This window comes from Xenopus laevis, chromosome 2S (genome assembly GCF_017654675.1).
Source record: "Xenopus laevis strain J_2021 chromosome 2S, Xenopus_laevis_v10.1, whole genome shotgun sequence".
In the NCBI taxonomy this organism is placed as follows: Eukaryota; Metazoa; Chordata; class Amphibia; order Anura; family Pipidae; genus Xenopus; species Xenopus laevis.
Genome location: NC_054374.1, coordinates 140,830,556 through 140,852,470, shown reverse-complemented (window position 1 = coordinate 140,852,470; position 21,915 = coordinate 140,830,556). Strand labels below are relative to the sequence as shown.

Genomic DNA, 21,915 nt, shown 5'->3' with positions numbered 1-21,915 from the left:
GTTTTTCTTAACGTCAAACACTTCTTATTAATATTTTTTTTTAATTTCCGCATCATTATTCTGGGAAGCAGCTCCATAAGGCAGGTCATTGCCTGTCACATTTTCATACATGTTGCTAACATTAGTTGGCAGCAGTAACTTAACCACTAATTTCAATAAACTTGATTTCATGTTAGTGTAGTGAATACTACTTACCCTGGTGGTCCAGTTGTGCGGCAGGGACGCCCGCCACGCCGCTCCGTGTCCGGCGCCATCTTGGATTCTTAAGGAGGCGCACGCGCCTCCACGTCATTTAAAGGCGTGATGACGCCATCGCGCAATGGCGCCAAATTTGAACAGTATTTAAAGCTCATTAGGGCTGTGAGACCTTGCCCGTGATAGGATTTGTTCCTGGTGCTTCTGAGCTTTATGCTAAATCTGTCTGAACCTGTTTTGAGTCCTGTTGTGACCCCTGCCTGGCTTTTTGACTATTCTGACCTCTGGATGTTGACCCTTGCCTGAATACCGACTACCTCTTCTGCTAAATCCTTTCTGATTAACTATCTGGTTTGACCCCTGCCTGCCTGACTATGCTTATTCTCTGCCTGCCTCGACCCAGCCTGATCTGACTACTCTATTGCCTAACGCCTTGTACTACGACCTTCTGCCCAAAGACTTTGCTTTACAGTCGTGCCCCGCTTGCGATCCAGAACCTATAGCCTTGCACCTCTTGTTTAAGTCCTGGTGGCATCCAAGTAGCTGAGGGCTCCTCCCGAGGCCAAAGGCGGTCACACTACAGATGAAGCACGAGCCGAGAACCAGGGTGCTTGGCATTTGTTCTGGTGTTGGGTGCCGACCGTTACATTTAGTTGTTGTCATACAAAGTCTGTTAACCACACGCCTTTTTCATGGGTATATATTTTTCAGTAATCTGTATCCAACACAAATTTTCAAGAGGCTCAGCAGTATATTAAAGGCATGTACATAGCACACAAAGCAGATAAAACTTGCTTTGTGTGCTATGTAGCTTAGCACTTCTCTGCAACTGACCCCACTCACAGGGGAACTATTGCGAAAAATGACAACTTAAATATAAGCTTCATCATACTGAAATAAGAAACTTTGTAAATACAATCAATTAAATGTTGCATCGTTTCTGAAATTGCCTTTCAATGAATGCAGTGGGCTCTAGGACCGCTCCTTCATCCTATCTCCCACTGTGGCTCCGCCCCTCCCACTCCTCTCTGTTCTCATGCTGCTGTGCTGTGTGCAGGCCCTGGACATCGCTGATGTCGAAGACCGGAAGCGTGAACGGAACTGATGTGGTAAGAAGGGGACTACATCGCCCGATAGTCACTGCGCTTCTCAGGAATCTTACCAGAAACCCGATTCTTTCTCAGAAAGAGGCCTGGGATCTGAGGCTGAGTGGGTTCCTTATGTCCTTGTTATATGGCTCTGGGGATGTGATTACATTGTATATCGGCCTTCCTACTCTCCTCTGTACATTCCTTCCCTGTCTCTCCTTATGGAGATATATTTAGGAATGTCTGCCTCTGACATGTCCTGTAACTGTTGGCACTTTCTGTGAGTCTTTGTCTCTCTCTGAACTCTGTCTCTCTGTCTCTCTCTGCACTTAAATCAAATGAGCTTTATTGGCAGGACCAAATACATTAAGCATTGCCAAAGCAGGTAGAGGGGTGAAATGGGTGGGTTTAAGTGGGCCAATTTATAGGAATAGGGGAAAGTCCTGTCTCTCTGCCTATGACAGTCTCTTACATATTGTGCAGCTGTTGTTACTGTGAGTGCCTCTTCTCCCAGTAGGAAGTGGAGTTTCCTCTCTTCTTTTATGGATGTGAAGTCTGGGATGTTACTGGAGAATCTCTGGAAGTGGGTGTCCCTCAGTGCTGAGTATTTGGGGCACTGTAGCAAGAAGTGGACCTCATCCTCCACTGCCTCCTTGTCACATCGCTGGCACAATCTGTTCTCTCTGGGTCTGTAGGTCTGTCTGTGCTGTCCCAGTTCAATCTCCAAGTTGTGGGCACTCAGTCTGTGCATACTCAGTGTCTGTCTGTCTTTGGGGTTCTGTAGCCTTTCCAGATATGGGGCCAGTCTGTACTCTCTTCCCAGTGATTGGTAGATAGAAAGTTTCTGGGAATTTATTTCCTTCCTCCAGTCACAGATGTATTGCTTTTTGTATTTGTTTATTTTTTGTGTTATTTGGCCTTTTGTCAGTTGGTGGGAGTCTTGAGTGGGCAGGGTGCTGATGAGTTCTTTCAGGGCACATGGTTTGCCCTGGATCTGGTTGTTCAGCCAGGCTTTATGGTGTTAGCTCATGGGGCTGCTGTTGTGTAGGTGTGCCCAGTATGAGAGCGCCTTCTTCTGTATGGCAAACAGGGGAAATCTGCCCAGCTCAGCCCGATAGGCAGAGTTTGAGGTGCTCCTGTGGACCTGGAGAAGGTGCTTACAGAAGTCCAGGTGGAATATTTCTGTTGGGCTAGAATCCCATTTGGATTGGTCTGGGTAAGTGACAGGACACACAATTCACTGCCATAGAGGAGGATTGGAGTGATGAAACTATCGAAGATTCTAAGCCAGACTCTCACCTGTGGTTTAAGGTGGTACAGGTGTCTTCTGATGGCATAGAAGGTCCTGCACGCCTTGTCTTTTGGGGCAGCTATTGCTGGTTTAAAGCTTCCTGTTTGGCTGATTTGTAGGCCAAGGTAGGTATAGCTGTCAGTGCCATTCAGTGTGCAGTTGTTTAGTATGAAGGAGGGATTTTTGTTTTGTTCACTCTTCTTTTGGAAAACCATGACCTTTGTTTTGTTTGGGTTAATGGGCAGTGCACATGTTGCGCTGTATTTCTCCAGTACTGTCAGGCTGGCTAGCAGGCCACTCTCTGTTGGAGACAGGAGAAGGAGATCATCAGCATACAGCATGAACTTCACCTCGCTGTCATGTAATTTCAATCCTGGTGCTGAGGACGAATCTAATGCTGCTGCCAGTTCATTAATGTAGATGTTAAATAGAGTTGGACTCAGGCTGCTGACCTGTCTGACTCCACGGTCTTGCCTCTCTGTCTCTCTCTCTCTGCACTCTCTGTGAGTCTCTCTCTTTGATTCGTTGCACTCTCTCTCTCTCTTTCTCTCTCTCTGCACTTTGTCTCTCTCCTCCTGCACTCTGTCTCTCTGCACTCTGTCTCTCTGCACTCTGTCTCTCTGCACTCTGTCTCTCTGCACTCTGTCTCTCTGCACTCTGTCTCTCTGCACGCTGTCTCTCTGCACGCTGTCTCTCTGCACGCTGTCTCTCTGCACGCTGTCTCTCTGCACGCTGTCTCTCTGCACGCTGTCTCTCTGCACGCTGCCTCTCTGCACGCTGCCTCTCTGCACTGTCTCTCGGCACTCTGTCTTTCTCTCGGCACTCAAATCAAATCAAATCAAATGAGCTTTATTGGCAGGACCAAATACATTAAGCATTGCCAAAGCAGGTAGAGGGGTGAAATGGGTGGGGTTAGGGGGGGCAGTTTATGGGAATAGGGGAAAGTGGGGTCTCTCTCAGTCTATGACAGTCTCTTATATATTGTGCAGCTATTGTTACTGTCTGTGCCTCTTCTCCCAGTCTCTCTCTCGGCACTCTGTCTCTCTCTCTGCACTCTGTCGCTCTCTCTGCACTCTGTCGCTCTCTCTGCACTCTGTCGCTCTCTCTGCACTCTGTCGCTCTCTCTGCACTCTGTCGCTCTCTCTGCACTCTGTCGCTCTCTCTGCACTCTGTCGCTCTCTCTGCACTCTGTCTCTCTGCACTCTCTGTGAGTCTCTCTCTGTGAGTCTCTGTACTCTGTCTCTCTCTCCCTCTGCACCCTCTGTCTCTCTCCCTCTGCACCCTCTGTCTCTCTCCCTCCTCACTCTGTCTCTCTCCCTCTGCACTCTGTCTCTCTCCCTCTGCACTGTCTCTCTCCCTCTGCACTGTCTCTCTCCCTCTGCACCCTCTGTCTCTCACTTGCTGCACTCTCTGTCAAATCAAATAAAATAAGCTTTATTGGCAGGACCAAATACATTAAGCATTGCCAAAGCAGGTAGAGGGGTGAAATGGTTGGGGTTGGGGGGGGGGGGGTGGCAGTGTATGGTAATAAGGAACATCTGGTCTCTCTCAGTCTATGACAGTCTCTTACATATTGTGCAGCTATTGTTACTGTCAGTGCCTCTTCTCCCAGTAGGAAGTGGATTTTCCTCTCTTCTTTTATGGATGTGAAGTCTGGTATGTGACTGGAGAATCTCTGGAAATGGGTGTCCCTCAGTGCTGAGTACTTGGGGCACTGTAGCAAGAAGTTGTTTCAGGGTGCATGTTTTGCCCTGGGTCTGGTTATTCAACTAGGCTTTATGGTGGTAGGTCATGGGGCTGCTATTCTGCAGGTATGTCCAGTATGAGAGTGCCCTCTTCTGTATGGCAAACAGTAGGGGAAATCTGCCTAGCTTGGCCCGACAGGCAGAGTTTGAGGTGCTCCTGTGGACCTGGAGAAGGTGCTTACAGAATTCCAGGTGGAATATTTCTGTTGGGCTAGAATCCCATTTGGATTGGTCTGGGTAAGTGACAGGACCCCACACTTCGCTACCATAGAGGAGGATTGGAGTGATTACACTATTGAAGATTCTAAGCCAGACTCTCACCGGTGGTTTAAGGTGGTACAGGTGTCTTCTGATGGCATGCCTTGTCTTTTAGGGCAGCTATTGCTGGTTTAGAGCTTCCTGATTGGCTGATTTATAGGCCAAGGTAGGTATAGCTGTCAGTGCCATTCAGTGTACAGTTGTTTAGTATGAAGGAGAGATTTTTGCTTTGTTTGCTCTGACCTTCTTTTTGTTCTCTGTCTCTTGGGTATAGCTGGCACAGAGCCTAACGTACTGGGTAAGGCGGGTAATGGAACATTCTGCAATGTGGAAGTGGGAGAGAGAGTAGAATCTGCTGATAGTGAGTAGATTAAAAAAATATGTAACTTCACCATCAGAATTTAGGCCAAATAATCTCCTGGTTGCTAACTATGACAATTATTAGAGCACAGTATGTGGTCACAGGTATGTAGCACTGTAGCAGTGCCCTACTAATAGTGTTAGTGCTAATAGTGTTAAGTTACATTATATATAGACATCTGAATGCGACGTTGACCACGTGCATTTGTATTTATGCAGAGGAAAAGTAGTAGCATATAGTAGAAAAAATAAAATAAATATATATATATATATATATATATATATATATATTCTATACCCAGTTCATGTTTGTTATACCGAAGGTTAAACCGTGGACCAAGCAAAAGCAAACTAGAAAGATATGCCAGCTTCTCATTATCCAACTTGCAGGGTGCCAGCTGTTTAACTTGTAGCATGTACAAGCATATATTATTTTGCTTATTTAAAGAGATAGCATCTATTAACATGCATTTGCCGCTATTACTGAAATATTGTTCCTATGTCACTGTGCTACACAGGGAAAGGGTACATGGTAACCCACTCGGAAAAAATTCAGTTTAAACCTGCTTAAGCTCATTTGATAAGGGAATTAGCCAGTATGTTTTACACACCCATACAATAGCATTACTTCCTTATATGTGGGGACCCTTCATAACTAGTATTTCCTGCCCCTGTACAGGTGTTGTCAATGATATGTATATATAAATGCCCTAATGATATAGTAGGACTTTGTCACAGACCAAACATATCACTGATGTATTATAAGGTATAATGTACCCCCTACTACCCCCTACTATAAATGATAAGGATATTATACATCACTGAGGGGTTCCGTGACCATACAAAAGGCAGCTATTTATACACTCACATTTTTGCAGTTTTACCCCAATATAGGAGTGGATATGTACAAGTCAGACCATTGCGTGTTTACATGTGGGCAGCTTTGATTTTTTTTTTGCCCGGGCTGCTCTTTACCCCCAGTCCGGACCTGCAGCAGAGGATGTCTGTTATAGGTTATTATATAGCAAAGTCAGTACAATCCAAAAACTGCTTTAAAGTGCAGTATGTGCTAAACCCCTCAAATAAAGTAGGTTAAGTAAACATGTAAAAAAGAAACATGTGCTTAAGTAGTTCACTAAAAATACCTTTTTCACCACTATTTAAACTTCCCCAAATACACACCTGGAGACTTGCTCCATCTTTAACAGTTTATCAATCAATTCAAATAAAGCTCACAATGTGTTGCAGTAATTATCACTCTTTCAGTTTCAGATCGTAATAATGTAAATAAAGTGACTCCACATGACTGAAATGTATTTAGATACTCTATCATAGCCTCAAAGCTTTACTCATGTTGAACTGTAACCATATACCTGTACCTGACTGCCAGAATGAATAGACGTACATAGCCAATAGCTAAAGAGAACATCATTAAAACAGTGCTTCTTTGTTCTGCCATGGGATGAATGAGGGCATTTTAGATATTCGATGGAATGGCATTTTGTAACTATGTCTAATCCCTTCTTACACCAGTTCAAAAAACTGGATCCTGCCCTTCAAAGGATTTTTATACCTCCATCTTGCCCAAGGGATCCGTAGATATCTTTATCTTTATTTCATGTAACCGGTCCTGTGTGGTATGAAATTACTGGCCCACGGCATGAAGGATTATGGGTGGAATTGCCCTAAACTGGGACTTTGTGGCCCCAAAACATTCACAAAGAGTTTAATGTTGAGGATGACAAGCACCGAAAAACATACAATGGATGCCATTTATCAGCTGCATTCTAAATAATCCTACCAGAGCACAGTGACTCACTGGGTAGCACTGCTACATGCAGAACTGGAGTTCGGTTCCAGCCAGGGTGCTGACCGCAATGAGTTTGCATGTTTCCTTGTCTGCGTGAGTTTCCTCCCGGTACTCCAGTTTCCTCCCATACTCCAAAAACATACAGGCAGGTACAGGATTGCTGAAAATATTGGCCCAGCTGTGTGTAAATGTGATAGAGACATTAGACTGTAAGCTCTTTGGGCAGGGACTGATGGGAATGATTTATAATCTCTGTAACAGAGGCTATCTGCACTATACAAATACCAGGAAATGGTAAATAAAATATGGTTGCCTTAGTGTTTAGGTGACAAGCTAAATTCACAGAGGCAGACAAAAGTTCCGAATTCTGAATGTGTGCTTTCAAAAGGTTATAGGAGTAAAACATTGGAGCCAGGGCCACTGGGAATTGCACAGAACTACCACGTAGACACTTAAAATACTGAATGTCTATGTGTGAGATGTGTAAATGCTCCTTTATTCCCAGCAGAAATGGGCTGAATGATGTCCTTAGACTGATGGACTATAGTAGAGTATTGAGTATGGCTTGGAGTAGGAGGTGAAAGGGCTTCATTTGTTTGAGATGAGTTTTAGAAATCCGTCTGCACCTTGGCTCCATTGCCAGAAGCAATAAAACCAGCACTGCTTTTATCACGTTATCAAAACAGAACATTCAGATAATGAAGTTTTGCTTGGTAACAAATGATGTTATTCCAACTAAACAAAATGCATCATGTGAAAATAAGGCTGATCTGTTTGTAACATACTAGGAGTTCCAGTTCAGGCAAATAACTTATAAAGTAATCATCCACTACAGAATCTCAGGTGGGACACACCAGGAAGGACCCTTTATTAGTAGATGTTAAAGTGGTATGGGTGGCATTGTCAGTCTTTGTACCTTGGCTTAATACAACGACACCCTTTGCTGAGCATTGTTGAATTATATAGTGAATAAAGTACCCCCTCTTGTAAAATATAAGGATATTATAAGTTGCCCAGGAGTTTTATGACCATCTAAAAACATGAGGCTGAAGGCCATGTCATGGAACTCCGAAGTAACTTCTAATATCCGCATATTTTGCAACTGGGGGTACTTTATTTACTATAATACACAAGTTTCAGTGAGTCATGTGGTAGAAATGACATCAGAACTCACCGTTGATAACTGATGACATCAGAACTCACCGTTTATAAGGATATAATTTACAAGGTATTAATGGCTTTTGTGGTATTATATATATGTGTATATTATTCATATTAAGACTGACCTCGGTTCTTGTATTTAAAACTTTGTTTGGGAAGCAGGCGAATCCCAACGTTTTTTTTATGGTTCTGGTTTTAATATGCAAATAAGTATTGTATTTGGTTCAATAGTCAGCAACATCTATTATGGAGGATTTGGAATTTAGCTCAATACAAATATAATGGGTTGGGTGCATCTACTTTCTAAATGTCAGGGCTCTAACTGTGGTTTAGCACTGCAATATATGTTGGTCTCTTTAACATTAATACTAACAATTATAATTATACTGACTGGAATGCATCATACTATGAATAGCTCAGGACCTGTTGGTGCATTTTCTGGAGATAACTGCATTTAACTTGAAGACAGTAAAAGTACATTTTTAGGCAAGCTACACCATCTCTTATGATTTAGTAGTCACATGCACAGGCAGGGGCATCTATACTTATCACTATTTTGGAAAGCCATGGTTGTTTATATTTATTCAACCAAAATGTATTTATTATGTCATTTAAAGGTTCACTTTAATAGTATCTTATTTTATGTCCCATACAGGGGCTAACTACAGAGGATACAGGCCCTACAGTTGTAGGGGGGCTTAGGAGTGTAGCGAGCTTAGTAAGACCCTCATTAAGGAACAATTTCAACATATTTTGGTAGCATAGGTCATCTATCCAATGTTTTTGGGCCCTAAACTTAATTTGTTATGGGGCCCAGTAACATCTAATAACACCACTGGTCCTATAAACTAATGTAAATAGATATGTGCCAAATCCATCATTTTCCGTTTCAGCTATATACTAAATGCTTTACAAAAGGTATGTGTAACAACTCACCTCCCTGGTGGCCTAGTGGTGCGATGGGGACCCCCGCCGCGCCATCGGTGGGGACGCCTGCCACGCCGCTCCTCCGTGTCCCCTCAGGCTCTGGTTGGCGCGCCTCTGTGAGATGTAAAGGCGTGCATTGGCACGAAATTCAAACACTATTTAAGGGCATTTCTGTGTGTGAGTCCTTGCCCCGTTATAGGATCTTGTTCCTGAGTTTCCTGGTGCTTCTGTGATATTGAGCTTTTGCTATTCTGTGATTTTGATTACCTGGTTTGACCCCTGCCTGCTTCTGACGATTCTGACGATTCTGACTTCCGAAATCCTAACCCTGCCTGGTAACTGACTCTATCCCTTAACCCTTATGATCTCCTGGTTTGACCCTTGCCTGTTTGACTCTGCTTGTACTCTGCCTGCCTCGACCTGGCCTGATCTGACTTCTCCTTCTGTCTACACCTTTTACCATGACCTTCTGCCCAAAAGACTTTGCATTACCGTTGTGTCCCTTTGCTTGTTCAGAACCCCTCGCTTTGCACCTCTTTTAATAAGATCTGGCGGGATCCGACTTGCCGAGGGCTCCTCCCGAGGTGAAAGGCGGCTGTTAAAGGCAGAAGCAAGAGCCGAGAACAGGGTGTTTAGCATCGGTTCTTAACCCTTTGCCTGCCAAGCACGTACGGCGTACGTGCTGGCAGGCAAATGCTCAGGCTGCCAAGAACGTACATTGTACGTTCTTTGGCAGCTGAGCGCTCTCTCTGCTTCGGCGGCTTTTGCCGCCTCCGCAGAGAGTGGGGAGAGAAGACAGCCCCCTAGGCAACGAGGCTGGGGGGCTGTCAAGTCGGATCTGCGACTCGATTGTCGCAGATCCGACTTCAAAGTAGCAGACGCATCGCATGGAGCGTCTGCTACTACACTCACCTTCTTCCTGCCTGCAGAGCCGCCCACGCACTTCCTGCTGCGCAGCAACTCTGCAGACACGCTGCCAGGACTCCTCCAAAGAAGACAGCGATTCTCCTGCTCCAAAAACGGTAAGTGCACGTTTTTTTACACACTTACCTGCACCTACACATACTTACAGTACATTTATGCATTTTAGTAAAGATTGGAATTTTTTTAAATTTTTTTTTTTTAATTTTAGCACACTTGGTCCCTTTTGTACAGTTATTTACAGTTATTTACACTTATTTACATGTATTTGCACACTCAGATAACTTTTATTAGTGCACAAATATGTATACACAAACAGGTGTTTTTTTTTTTTTTTACGAATTCATTATACTGTTATCTTTTGTTTTTTTTGCCTAAAAACGTGTTATTTTGGCAGCGTGACTATTGGATAATCGATTTCGGACACTAATTACGCTGTCAGAACAATTATTTTGTTATTTCATTGATTTACGCTATTTTTGTGGTTTTATTGCAATTTTATCCCTGCATTATTGTTCCCTATGTATCTTTAGTATCGTTTTGCTGTTTGGTGCTTTGGTATAGAAAGATAGATTTTACTTAGTTTGATCCGCCAAAATATGTGCTTTCCAAAAATATATGGGTTTCTGGGGGTCTTTTTACAGTTTGGGGGTCTTACGGCACATAACGCACAGTTAGGGTTCTCTTTTCTGCAGCTTAGTTGGCTAGCGTGAAAATTCATAGGCACGTTTTTCATTTGGGGTCCATACACAACACATACTTTGGTAAATCTATACATATTGGGCATCAAACTATTTATTAGACCTCTGACGTCCATATTTAGAGAGATTTTTCTTTGTACGTAAAACATTGTGTCCGATAAATGCGGCAAACTGCAACATTTTTAGGCGATTTTCAGAAATGTTGTAAAAACCTATATGTTTAGAAAAGCTTTGCAGTTTGGTAGTTTCGTGTAGAAAGACGTCGTTATCTTTGTTGGAATCGGCAGAATGTGTACTTTCCAAAAATGTATGGTTTTGGGGGGTCATTGCTGTTAGGAGGGTCTTGAGGCAAATAATATGAAGTCAAGGGTCTATGTTCACAGAAGGCGAATCGGCAGCGGAGAAAACTCATATTCACTATTTTTATTTGGGGTCCGCACATGCCAGCTGCCTTGGTATATCTATGCATATTGGGCATCAAACTGTTCAGTAGACCCTTGGCATCAATATTTATGGTGTTTTACAATTGTATGTAAGAAATTGGGTGAGATAAATGCGGCCAATTGCAATATTTTTAGGCGATTTTCAGAAATGTAAAAACAGTTGCTTTTATCGCCAAATTTAGGAAAGGCTTGCGACTTGGTACTTTGGAGTACAAAGACATGCATACCCAATTTGGATTCGCAGGAATGTGTACTTTCCAAAAATATATGGTTTTATGGGGTGAACGCACTTTTTTCTACCTTTGCCCCCCCCAAAACAATGTAAATGTGTTGATTTTGCAGTACCTGAAATGACAGACCATATGGGGGGTCTTTGTTTTGGGGCCCCTATACGCCACGTGCTTGGGTACACCTATACATATTGGGCATCAAACTGTTCAGAGGACCCCAGGCTTTCATATTTGGGGTGATTTGTCTTGATACCTAAAAGTATGCGGGTAATACAATGCTGCAGGGTCGAAATTTTGAAGTCATTTTTGGAAATGTCCCCAAAATCACCAAATTTAGGAATGGTTTGCGGCTTGGTACTTTGGAGTACAAAGACATGCATACCCAATTTAGATCCGTGGGAATGTGTACTTTCCGAAAATATATGGTTTTCTGGGGTGAACTTACTTTTTTCTACATTTGCCCCCCTCAAAACAATGTAAATGTGTTGATTTTGCAGTACCTGAAATGACAGACCATATGGGGGTCTTCGTTTTGGGGCCCCTATACGCCACGTGCTTGGGTACACCTATACATATTGGGCATCAAACTGTTCAGAGGACCCCAGGCTTTCATATTTGGGGTGATTTGTCTTGATACCTAAAAGTATTTGGGTAATACGATGCTGCAGGGTCGAAATTTTGAAGTCATTTTTTGGAAATGTCCCCAAAATCACCAAATTTAGGAATGGTTTGCGGCTTGGTACTTTGGAGTACAAAGACATGCATACCCAATTTAGATCCGTGGGAATGTGTACTTTCCGAAAATATATGGTTTTCTGGGGTGAACTTACTTTTTTCTACATTTGCCCCCCTCAAAACAATGTAAATGTGTTGATTTTGCAGTACCTGAAATGACAGACCATATGGGGGTCTTCGTTTTGGGGCCCCTATACGCCACGTGCTTGGGTACACCTATACATATTGGGCATCAAACTGTTCAGAGGACCCCAGGCTTTCATATTTGGGGTGATTTGTCTTGATACCTAAAAGTATGTGGGTAATACGATGCTGCAGGGTCGAAATTTTGAAGTCATTTTTGGAAATGTCCCCAAAATCACCAAATTTAGGAATGGTTTGCGGCTTGGTACTTTGTAGTAGAAAGACATGCATACCCAATTTAGATTCGTGGGAATGTGTACTTTCCGAAAATATATGGTTTTCTGGGGTGAACTTACTTTTTGCTACCTTTGCCCCCCCCAAAACGATGTAAATGTGTTGATTTTGCAGTACCTGAAATGACAGAACATACAAGGGGGGGTCTTCCTTTTAGGGCCCCTATATGCCACGTGCTTGGGTACACCTATACATATTGGGCATCAAACTGTTCAGAGGACCCTAGGCTTTCATATTTGGGATGATTTCTCTTGATACCTAAAAGTATGTGGGTAATACGATGCTGCAGAGTAGATATTTTGAGGTGATTTTTGGAAATGTCACCTAAATCACCAAATTTAGGAATGATTTGCGGCTTGGTACTTTGGCGTAGAAAGACATGCATACCCAATTTGGATTCGTTGGAATGTGTACTTTCCGAAAATATATGGTTTTCTGGGGTGAACTTACTGTTTTCTACTTTTGCCCCCCCCAAATCGATGTAAATGTGTTGATTTTGCAGTACCTGAAATGACAGACTATATGGGGGTCTTCCTTTTGGGGCCCCTGTATGCCACGTGCTTGGGTACACCTATACATATCGGGCATCAAACTGTTCAGAGGACCCTAGGCTTTCATATTTGGGGTGATTTGTCTTGATACCTAAAAGTATGTGGGTAATACGATGCTGCAGGGTAGATATTTTGAGGTGATTTTTGGAAATGTCACCTAAAGCACCAAATTTAGGAATGGTTTGCGGCTTGGTACTTTGGCGTAGAAAGACATGCATACCCAATTTGGATTCGTTGGAATGTGTACTTTCCGAAAATATATGGTTTTCTGGGGTGAACTTACTGTTTTCTACTTTTGCCCCCCCCAAATCGATGTAAATGTGTTGATTTTGCAGTACCTGAAATGACAGACTATATGGGGGTCTTCATTTTAGGGCCCCTATATGCCACATGCTTGGGTACACCTATACATATTGGGCATCAAACTGTTCAGAGGACCCTAGGCTTTCATATTTGGGGTGATTTGTCTTGATACCTAAAAGTATGTGTGTAATACGATGCTGCAGGGTAGATATTTTGAGGTGGTTTTTGGAAATGTCACCTAAATCACCAAATTTAGGAATGATTTGCGGCTTGGTACTTTGGCGTAGAAAGACATGCATACCCAATTTGGATTCGTTGGAATGTGTACTTTCCGAAAATATATGGTTTTCTGGGGTGAACTTACTGTTTTCTACTTTTGCCCCCCAAATCGATGTAAATGTGTTGATTTTGCAGTACCTGAAATGACAGACTATATGGGGGTCTTCCTTTTGGGGCCCCTGTATGCCACGTGCTTGGGTACACCTATACATATCGGGCATCAAACTGTTCAGAGGACCCTAGGCTTTCATATTTGGGGTGATTTGTCTTGATACCTAAAAGTATGTGGGTAATACGATGCTGCAGGGTAGATATTTTGAGGTGATTTTTGGAAATGTCACCTAAAGCACCAAATTTAGACATGGTTTGCGGCTTGGTACTTTGGCGTAGAAAGACATGCATACCCAATTTGGATTCGTTGGAATGTGTACTTTCCGAAAATATATGGTTTTCTGGGGTGAACTTACTGTTTTCTACTTTTGCCCCCCCCCCTAACGATGTAAATGTGTTGATTTTGCAGTACCTGAAATGACAGACTATATGGGGGTCTTCCTTTTGGGGCCCCTGTATGCCACGTGCTTGGGTACACCTATACATATTGGGCATCAAACTGTTCAGAGGACCCTAGGCTTTCATATTTGGGGTGATTTCTCTTGATACCTAAAAGTATGTGGGTAATACGATGCTGCAGGGTAGATATTTTGAGGTGATTTTTGGAAATGTCACCAAAATCACCAAATTTAGGAATGATTTGCGGCTTGGTACTTTGGCGTAGAAAGACATGCATACCCAATTTGAATTCGTGGGAATGTGTACTTTCCGAAAATATATGGTTTTCTGGGGTGAACTTACTGTTTTCTACTTTTGCCCCCCCAAAACAATGTAAATGTGTTGATTTTGCAGTACCTGAAATGTCAGACTATATGGGGGTCTTCCTTTTAGGGCCCCTATATGCCACATGCTTGGGTACACCTATACATATTGGGCATCAAACTGTTCAGAGGACCCTAGGCTTTCATATTTGGGGTGATTTGTCTTGATACCTAAAAGTATGTGGGTAATACGATGCTGCAGAGTAGATATTTTGAGGTGATTTTTGGAAATGTCACCTAAATCACCAAATTTAGGAATGATTTGCGGCTTGGTACTTTGGAGTACAAAGACATGCATAACCAATTTAGATTCAGGGGAATGTGTACTTTCCGAAAATATATGGTTTTCTGGGGTGAACGTACTGTTTTCTACCTTTGCCGCCCCCCAAAACGATGTAAATGTGTTGATTTTGCAGTATCTGAAATTACAGAACAAACGGGGGGTCTTCCTTTTGGGGCCTCCTATGCCACGTGCTTGGGTACATCTATTCATATTGGGCATCAAACTGTTCAGTGGACCCAGGATTTTATATTTGGGGTGTTTTACATTGATACCTAATGATGTGTGGGAGATATGTTGCTGTAGAGTGGAAGCTTTGAGGTCATTTTTCAAAAAATTCACCAATTTCTATAAAACACTATAACTTTAGGAAACAATTGCAACTTGGTGGTTTGGAGTACAAAGATATTTCTACCCATTTTTGATTCACCAGAATCTGTTCTTTCTAGTAATGGGTAGTTTTCTTGGGTAAACCTACTGTTAGTGGAATGTTTGGCCTTGAAATCAAAAGTATGCCGTTTGGGGAGTGTTGCTTTGGAAATTTGGTTGTGTACTGCTTGTAGATTTTGAGCTATACAAGTGAGAAATCTCCATAAAACTATATATATTTGGTATTGTCGCGTTCAGGAGACATAGACCTTTCTAAATCAGCTGTGTTCTCGTACGTAAAATGAATGATGTTTCTGATATATGTGATTGTTCTTCGTGCAACATGATTTTTTTCATTTTATTTGACACTTAGAATCCAATATTTTTTTAGAGAAGTAGAATTACACCAAAATTCTTGCATATTGTGAAAGTTCAGGTTGTCCTGAAAAAAACAATATATTGTTTTCCTGGGTTAACTAAAAGACCACCCCAGGAAAGGCCCTTAAAGTGAAAGAGTGCAAAATATCTAAAAACTGCTTGGCAGTAGATGTTCGCATCTAGGACAAAACGGCTGGCAGGGAAAGGGTTAATTTAGGGTGCCAACCGTGACAGTATTCTGCAGGTATATAAAATCGTAGTCACTTTCCACCTGTAAAATAAAAATAAATTTTTTTTTTTTTAGCCAAATATAATCATTTTATCCAGCAGTATACTTTAGGGGCAGATTTATTAAAGGTCAAATTTTTTTTTTTTTTTTTTTTTTGGTCAAAACTCTCAAATTCGAATTGTAAATTATCCAAACTCAATTTGAGTTTTAATTAGAATTTAGAAATTTATCATACTCTAGCCCTTTAAGAACTCTAATTGGACTATTCGCCGCCTTAAACCTGCTGAATTATTGTATAAGTCAATGGGAGGGGCCCAGGGATCAATTTGGTAATGTTTGCAGCCTTCCTGACATCGAGATTTTTTAATTTGATTCGAGTTTTTCTAATTCTAATCAACTTCGATTCAAGTTGTCAGGTTGATCCAGTTTGTCCGAGCTGAGAAAATTCGATTTTATTAATACGTTTTGATTGGTCGAATTTTGAATTTTTGGGAGTTTAGGGGAGTTGTAAAAAACTCGCATGAATTTGATTTTTTTACATGAGAAGTTAGGTGTAAACAAGGCCTTTCTGCTGCGAGTGCAATAGTTGTGTGTATCCTGTTTATCAGGTTACACACCATTCTCTGGACACAATGATTTTTTCGTGTATGATCTGTCCTACTACAATGGTCTGAATAGGCTAAAAATAATCGAGGCGGGGCACTTTTGAGCTCATGCTTTGTAGTTCATCAGGGACTTTAACCTCAAAGGATTCCTTGGCAAACACTTTATTTTGTCTTTTGTTTTATGCACATTCCAGCTATGATGAGTAGTTGAGTTGAACAGAGAGCTAGTTCAACCAGATACTGTACGGCTTCTAACAGAAAGAACAAGTGACACTGAATCAGAGCCGAGTGGAAATTTACTGCTGCTCTGTGCCATCGATTTTGTGAGTCTCTGGCCTGATACCAGAGCTGGAAGGGAAGCTGATAGCAGGCATCTTGAAACCATGTCATTTTGCAGGGATCTACTGTTATTCTGAGAGCCCTTCTAAGGAATGAGCTCCAGGGATATCATTTTATCTGCATACTTGCTAGCAATCTGCTTTCAGTAACTCATTGCAACTGGAGGATTTCTCAGTAAGTAATGCTGACCTGTTGCTCCTTGTAACCATCTTAAAAAAAAAATGATGCTTTATAAATGCGTGCTTTTTATAGAATTCCCTTACAGCAGTGTATATTGCTGACTGTTCTTATACATAGGTCTCATTATTATGAATCCTGACGGTCAGACTTTGGTTCTCCAGCTGTGATAGCTCTCCAAAAATCCGATGTCTGAGTTGCTTGATGGGAACTGCACTTCTGTAGATTAAACTGGTATAACAAGGGATAGAAAGAAATGATCTCAAAGCTGACAAATTGCCTTCATTTCTATGGATAGCCCCTGTTTTTGAGGTTTTCATCCTGAATTGGTATAGAACTTGTTTTTAAAAAAAAAAAAAAAAAAAAACTGCCCAAGCATACAGAAGATTTTAATGATCTTTTGGGCAGATAATTAGCTTTCAGGGCCCTCTATCTCTGTTTCTATTGTGTTCAGTTTTTGCACAATATTGATATGGTGCAATGGATGCTGTTAATAATGAAAAATTACCGTCTACAGTTTATTTTCTTGGAAATTCTTTAGTGGAATGAGAGAGGGAAAACGTGTGTGTTTTTCTGATCAATGACTTACCAGCGCTGAGTACTGTTTTGATAATACTGGTTTAATTCATATTTTGGATCTTTTTACTAATTTAACACAACTGTTTTACACTGATTTCACTGATAACTATGTTAAAGGGGTTGTTCACCTTCAAACATTTTTCAGTTCGGTTGCTTGATAGATCACCAGAAATAAAGACTGTTTCCAATTACTTTCTATTTTCTATTTGTAATTGTTTTTCTAATATCTCTCATTTTTCACCTTCTGAAGCAGCTCTGGGAGGGGGAGTATGCAACTGTGTAACTGTTTTAAATGGATACATTTAGTTGATAAATTTATTTTTGTCCCTGCTGAGCAGTTTCATTAAAGGCAGCTGTTAGAATTCATACTATAGTTATTATTAACATGTATTTATATAGCGCCAACATATTGCGTAGCACTGTGCTAATATTCAACAGATACTGCTGAGAAATGTATTAACTAATGTAGCAAATTGTATCAGTTCAGATGCTCCTGGATCACTGAGCTGCCAGACTGAAACACCAGAGACACAAACATTTAAACTTACATTTTGGGAAAACAGTGAAAAATAAAAGATAGAAATCAACTGAAAAAAGCCTTTGTTTATGGTGAACAATCTGAAAACAACTCAACTGGAAAAAGGGTTTGGAAGGTGAGCATCCCCTTTAAGTCAAATAATATATTCATTATTTTACTGATGTTGGGTCCCAGGAGTTTTAGCTCACCAACATTGGGAGAGTTGTTGCAAAATATATAAATGTATTAATGCTGATATATGCATAAAAGTATCAGAATGTGTTTTTCAGGTTCAGGGCAATCAAACTATCCCAAAACTACTCCAACTAAAGCAGATTCTGATATTCATGTTGGTAGATCCATCTGGGAAATGACTGTGTCATTGAGAATATAGATCATTACCTGAATGGAGTGTGGAATGAGTGGGTCTGGCCATGTATGAGCCAATATGTATTATATATAGCCAAACTGGCCAGTTGCTGGCAGGCAGATAGGCATGTCTGAACCCGGCCTTTGGCGACATATAAAATAAATGTATAAATGAGTTACAATTGTTCTACTTGATTGTTGCACAGTCATTCAAAAAGAAGAAGCAGCAAGTGGGTTGGGTAACATGTATTCGGCTTAGGCCCAAATTCCTCTTCAGTGAAATCATCTGTATGCGTAATAATTAATGGCAAGTTCCAAGACACACTGTCCCAGAAAGGAAAGAAAAAATGCAAACAGGGCTGTGTGTTTAGTGCCAGTGTGAACACTCCTTGCGTAAAGTGCCTGGTTAAACAATCTTTGTCCGTCAAGCAGATAAACATCAGCTATTTGTATGTTTTGTTTAAAGGATAACCAACTTCAGCCTAAAACAAGTATATACTTATATTGTCGGTCACTAAGCTCAGGTTATTGACACTGTTTACACTGCAAATAATTCAATCTACCATATAACATTTCATTCCTGAACCAGCAAGTGTTATTTTTTTTATTTATTAGTTTTAATATTATGTGGGCAGCCATCTTTGGTCATTTTGCCTGTTTATGTGCTTTCAGAAAGAGCCAGCACTTTAGGATGCATTCAGATGGGCTGTTGTTTCTCCAACTCAGTGTAACTGAATGAGTCTGAGTGGGACCTGGATTTTACTATTAAGTGTTGTTCTTATATCGTGTGTAAAGGAGCTGCTATCTGATTAACAGCTGCCCCCAGCAGCCTAACAACAGAACAGTGGGAAGGTAAATGGATAGCAGCAGGGGAAGCGAGGGGGTGATATCACTCCAACCTGCAGTACAGCAGTAAAGAGTGACTGAAGTTTATCAGAGCACAAGACACATGACTGGGGGCAGCTGGGAAACTGACAATATGTCTAGCCCCATGTCAGATTTCAAAATTTTAAATGTTTTTCTGTATAGAAGACTGCTGGAGCAGCTCTATTAACTGATACATTTGAAAAAAACATTTTTTCCCATGACAGTATCCCTTTAATGTGCCACAAAAGATCAAACAACGTTTTGGGGGTGTGCCCCTTGAGGTGATAGACAAACAAGTTGCCAAAGCGCCTAGACTTATTCTTTAACCAATAGTCTGACTCATATCCATATCCAATCAAACCCACCATGCCACTTATATCTAATCCAGTCACACATGTCATCACTTATATACCCACAACCATCCCACCATTCACTCATGTCACCCAGTTGACTGGAGTAATGCTGAAGATGCTGGTGTGTGTGTGCAGAGGTTGCAGGTTAGGAAGGCAGTGGGCAGGGACAGGCCTCAAACCCGGGTCTGTAAATTTTGGGCTGAACGGTGCAGTAGTAGACATTAGATATTTGGCTCTTTCCGCATTTCAGGGGACACCAATGCTATTCTTCATATTGCTTATAATGAAATTCACAGTGTAAAATTCACTCCTGTGCTTTATAGCATAGGATAGGGCGCATGTTGATTTTAGTAGGGTCTTCTAACAAGACTGTAGGGAGTCAATTCTTCTGATTGTTTGATTGACTATTCCTGAGTCTGCTGGATTTGTGTGGATGATAAATATATAGCAATAGTTCCGTGTTGCCTCGTATAAAGTGTTACTAATTCTTTCATGGAGTGCCTTTTAAACACACCGACTATATCAAAAATATGACACACATTTTCCTCCCTGTGGCTTCAGAGTCTGTAATTCCAATTTGATTACATTTTTATAATAATTCTGCATTGTCTGGCTAAAACCAAAGAATTATTTTTTTTTCTTTGACTTTGAAAGCTTCTTAATTGTAATCTAAATGCCGAGCAGCTGCCTACCTGCAGTAATGAAAGTACATGCTAATGAGAGCTCAAGTACAAGAAATGAAATAAAGGATTCAAGCGAATTGGCCATGTTTATTTAATTCTTCTGGAACTTATTACATAAACTATTAGAAAAATAATACGTGTTACGTTCAGACTTGAAATATTCACAACATCTGTTGTTACCAGTATTATATGAACCCAAAAGTGTTATATCCCCTCCCTGTTATCCCAGAGACAAAATATCTTCCCCTTGCACTGTATAACTCCAAATGAAATGCTAAGGATCCTGGGAATCGTTCAATGGTATTGAAAGATACTGGGTATGGGTTAAGAGCATTGAAAACTGATATTGAAGATGTTAAAAAGTGGATTATTGTTAGGGTCATATTTATAGCTAGTCCTGCCCTACGCTGGTATGGATGCTGATGCTCTCGGCTTTTTGTTAAATCAAAATGTTTTTTCCCACCCATTTATATATGCAAAAAAAAAAAACAGACTGCAGCACTTCAATGGCATTGTGGTTGATGTGCCTTTATTGCTGTCACAGAGCAAAGTTTCACATCCACATAAGCCTGTCATCAAGCCTTTTTCCACCCATTCAGGCTGCTGAAATGTTTTCCAGGTTTCATAATTAAATTCCAGCGCTGGAACTAGAGGTAGGCAGAAGAGACGTGCTTATGGTGTGTTGGGGGAGGTGTTAGGCACATTAAACTTCTGGTCCCCTACATCTAGTTCAGGATCTAAGACTTCACCAAATGTAGCCCACAACCCCCTCACTCACCCTTATTCACGTGTGCAAACAGGAGGAGGGTGTAGCGCATTTACCAGCTTGTCGTGGGTGCACGTTGTATTTGAGCCAGCACTGCAAAAATCTAAGGGGGTTATTTATCAAACTTCAAAAATTTCTCACAATTTTGACCAAATTCTCGCAGACTTTATTTATCAATAAATTTTCATGAAGAAAATTGGTTGCGATTTTTTTTTTTTGATTATTGCCCGAAAATTTTGAAATCTTTGTATTATTGTACAAAACCCAACGCAGATCAGGATATCTTCCAACTGTAAATAGGACATCTGCCATTGACTTCTACATGATCTCTCTAGGCTTTTCTATTTGGACTTTTAGCACAATCTGAGTTTCATACATCACAAAATGATTAAGGTGGTAACGTGTAAAGTTTAACAGTTTTTCTAATGACCTATAGACAAAGGTAAAATGTTTCTTCAGTAGCATCCTTTAGCAATTATTATTTGTTCAGGCACATTCAAAGATTCTAGGTGGGAATCTCTAGAATAGTCCTGCACAAAATGTTTTCTACTGAAACTCTGCACCAATCAAATCTCACTACCTACCCAGGCTAACCCCACCTTTACCTGGGGGCTTACAAGAACAAATTGATCATTCCTCTCATTTCCTGTGTGTTCAAAAAAAATGATTCTTGGAAACTTCTATATCAAATGGCTTTGCCCATTCAGTATCGCACCTGTAGTAGGAGAAGACTCTAAAAACATAGTCCAAGATAAACAGGTTCTGGGTGGCATGAAGAAACCTCTTACTACTGTTTTTGTTTTAAACATTAGAGCCGATATGCTACTGTGTACTCAGGGGAACCTCCCAATACAAAATACATCTTCAAAATCCAAACTAGAGGAGTCATACTATTGAGTCCCATTGTGAAACCATCTACATTGTTAAACCAAGGGCCTAATATATGTATCACCAAGTAGCATCATGTCAAACTGAGACCAAAGCATATGGAATGGCTCTAGGCAACCCAGGCTGACCAACTTACATTTCATGCAAGCGGAAATGAATGAGTGAGTGGCAAAGGGCCTAGGCTAGGGGTAGGCAACACAAGAGGAAAAATGTCCTCCCCACAAGCACA

At 41.2% G+C, this 21,915-nt stretch overlaps 1 protein-coding gene across 5 annotated transcripts in view; it reads left to right on the top strand.

Moving 5' to 3' along the window:
• cab39l.S (calcium binding protein 39 like S homeolog) overlaps positions 1 to 21,915 on the top strand; it is a 59,650-nt gene that overhangs the window by 8,447 nt on the left and 29,288 nt on the right. Inside the window, exon 1 of one of the 5 annotated variants that reach the window (XM_018250186.2) lies at positions 1,194 to 1,304. The exons of 1 other annotated variant lie outside the window; for it this stretch is intronic. The gene's annotated coding sequence lies outside the window, so the exon portion shown is untranslated. Of the gene's footprint in view, positions 1 to 1,193; positions 1,305 to 1,338; positions 1,405 to 16,360; positions 16,662 to 17,843; positions 17,897 to 21,915 lie in introns of those variants that run through there. 3 more of the 5 variants (XM_041584479.1, XM_018250184.2, XM_018250185.2) reach the window with 3 other exon arrangements.